Source organism: Bison bison, unplaced genomic scaffold (genome assembly GCF_000754665.1).
Source record: "Bison bison bison isolate TAMUID 2011002044 unplaced genomic scaffold, Bison_UMD1.0 scf7180017845511, whole genome shotgun sequence".
Classification (NCBI taxonomy): domain Eukaryota; kingdom Metazoa; phylum Chordata; class Mammalia; order Artiodactyla; family Bovidae; genus Bison; species Bison bison.
This window is the reverse complement of record NW_011476084.1, coordinates 3,258-6,427: the sequence shown is the minus strand read 5'-3', so window position 1 is coordinate 6,427 and position 3,170 is coordinate 3,258. Positions and strand designations below refer to the sequence as shown.

Here is a 3,170-nt window from a genome sequence, read left to right as displayed (position 1 = left end):
GTAATAAACCATAATGAAAAAGAATATGAAAATGAATATATATATATGTATATAACTGAATCACTTTGCTCTACATCAGAGATTGGCACAACATTATAAATCAACTATACTTAATTTTTAAAAAAGGTCTTCCCACTGAATGTGGACTATAATTAGAGAAAAGTCAAGAACACTACTTGTCATCTAGGATGTCTTTACCTACTTGTGTGGCTGGCAGATACATTTAGAGGTGAATATTCAAACATTTTTTCTAATGTGGGGACTACACCCTCCCTCTGAAAATTATACAGCCAGTATACACTTTGATTAGACATGATTGTTTAGCTTTGGATTTTCCACCAAGGTGCCTCCCCATCCCATCATATGTAGCCTCAGGGCTCTTCCTAGTACACTTACGGGGTCAGACCCATCTTTGGGAGGCATTTTAAGCCTCAATTTTACTACTTTTCCATGGGAGCAAGAGATTTGAGTAAGCCTCAATTTTACTACTTTTCCATGGGAGCAAAAGATTTGAGACCAATCAAAGACTTTGCCTTATTTGTTTGGGAAGGAGTGAGCAATAAGACAGAAATAGTGTTTTGGGAAAAAGGCAAAAAGCATGGCATTAATCTAGCCGAGCTAGGAATTGTGTAGCTTCTTACCCAGTATAGTACAATTCATAATAATAATACTAATTTTATTATTATCTGTTAGTTATTGAGAATTTACTATCTGCTAGACACCAAGTTAATGGTTTTACTTGCATTTTTCTCAGTTTATCCTCTTAAAAGTCTCTGAAATAGGAGCTACTCAAAAAAGCAGATAACTTATCTACGGTAACCCTGTTGATAGGTGGCTGAGCTAGTCTGTCTAACTCTAAAATTCATGCTTTTAGCCGTTCTGCAATATTCCTTTCTATGGAAATGATTCAATATTTGAATAGGTTTAAAAGGCCATAAACATCAGCTTAGGAATCCACGTCTTCCTGAAAATTTTATGATGGATACCTTTAGTTAAGAAAAGGGCCTCCCTGGTGGCTCAGACGGTAAAGCGTCCGCCTGCAATGCGGAAGACCCGGGTTCGATTCCTGGGTCGGGAAGATCCCCTGGAGAAGGAAATGGCAATCCACTCCAGCACTCTTGCCTGGAAAATCCCATGGACGGAGGAGCCTGATAGGCTACAGTCCATGGGGTCGCAAAGAGTTGGACGCGACTGAGCGACTTCACTTTATCTACAAGGGCCAAGATGAGTTACGTCTATTTCACTGGGGTTCTCAGAATTATTTTTCATCATGGAACTCTATTCCTGACAAAAGCAGGATGGATAGGTGGACAGGTTGATATTTTAAATTTCTTTTCAGTTTGGTATTTTATGATTCCTAAGTGCTCTTGGAAGTGTTCTGTATCTCATGTCCAGTATTAGCTTCTGTTTACAATGACTACTAATACTTCCTTATCTCCATTTCCCTGTTTCTACAATGAGAATGATTTATTTTTTCTTTCTTCATGGGGGTACTATGAGCTACATTTTTATATTACAACAAAAGTATAATAGCTATGTAAATACTTCAAGTTTATGAGGAAGACCAGAAACAAAAATCTAAGTTACCATTCTCATCTAAATTATTTACATTGTAATGCAAAAGTGAAAAGACTTAGCTTCTGTGGCACACTTAGCTTTATTGAAATTGAACAAATATTTTTAATAACCCCTTTTACAGCACATGTAAAATTTAATTTTTTCATTATATTTTTTTACAGGTTGTCTTTTATCTGAGTAAGCAAAAATACGTCTTTTTTTTTTTTCTTACTTAAAACATGTAGCCAGGATTCAAACCACATAGCTCTGGTACCAAAAAGGAAACAGGTTATGAAAATCACAGTACAACTTTAAAATTCTTTAAATTAGTTAAAGATATTTCAAACAATATTCACTTGGATTGACAGTAGAAATCATGGGTCAGTTGACATTAAGATTAATAGTTACACCTACAATGAAAGCAGAAATGGGAAATTCAGGCTAATATGAGCTACATCGTTCAGGACACATCATCTTCATAAATACTGTGGCTGAGAGGCTGCAATGGCTAGGTCACGCTTGAGCACTTAATTGCACGTAAATATAGGCAAAGCAGAAAAAAAATGTTGTGTGCTAACTTGGATCTAAAAGAAAATGGGCATTCATTTTCAAGAGGGTATATGATCAAATCAGTTTCACAATATACAATTCAAATCCCCAAATTGCATCTAGGAAAGAAAAAGAATATTAAAATGCACACTTACACAGACAATAAAGTAGAAACCTGTTCTTTGTGATTGGTATGTATTGTTGTTGTTGTTTTCTCAATAAGTAGAAATTATTTATGACCACAAAAGGATTTCTCAGGTGAAACACTAATTACAGACATTGTAAAGAACATAGCTCAGGAGGCTGTTTTAAAAACAAGGCAGCATTTTCCTGAAAAAGTTTGGTCCTCAACTCACTATAGGCTAGTCACTATGGTCAGATGGTAAGCATTTTCCTTGTGTGTGTGTGTGTGTGCGCACGTGCACACACATGTGTTCAAACTATCTTTTCAGTTCCAGAATTAGTTCAAACCAAACCAAAAAACAAATAGCCCTCAAGTACTTGACCTTGCATATCATGTCTAATTAATGCATCATCTGAAAGAGCAATGCTAAAGACTATGAATGTAATTATGCTCACGTGATTCTGCAAAACCTTAGTTTTGTGCAAACATTTTCCTTCATCGCCCGGATAACTTATCTTTATTCATGTAGGTGCCAGGAAACCCACCCCCATGATCCTCCCTCCCCCCTCCCCCAGTCTTCTCCTCTGTCAAAGTGATATGAAGACAATTTCACTGTGTATTTACAAGCACAGCAGTTAGGCAAGAAGGTCCCAGGATCTGAAGAGCACATCTATTTCTTATGGATATCTTCATGCCGAATGATCTTGTATGTGATCCAGTAAAAGATGTTGAAAATGAGGAAGGCCAATGGGAAGGCAGCTCGAGAAATCGTGTCAATCCTTTTTGCCCGGTCCACAAACTTCTTCTTGATGGCATCTGCATCTTTGGGGGGCTGTGGGAGCTGGTTGGCAGGTGTGGCCTTGACAGCTGTTCCATCTTTCACTTGAAGGCAGTGACCCATTCCATAACCACTGAAATTAAAACGACTTTCACGAGTAAC

The 3,170-nt window shown here is 37.3% G+C and overlaps 1 non-coding gene across 1 annotated transcript; it reads left to right on the top strand.

Annotated features, from left to right (window-relative positions):
* Positions 1 to 1,006: 1,006 nt before the first annotated feature.
* TRNAC-GCA lies at positions 1,007 to 1,078 on the top strand. Its single transcript has one exon. It is a non-coding gene; the product is annotated as a tRNA-Cys (tRNA).
* Positions 1,079 to 3,170: the final 2,092 nt, after the last annotated feature.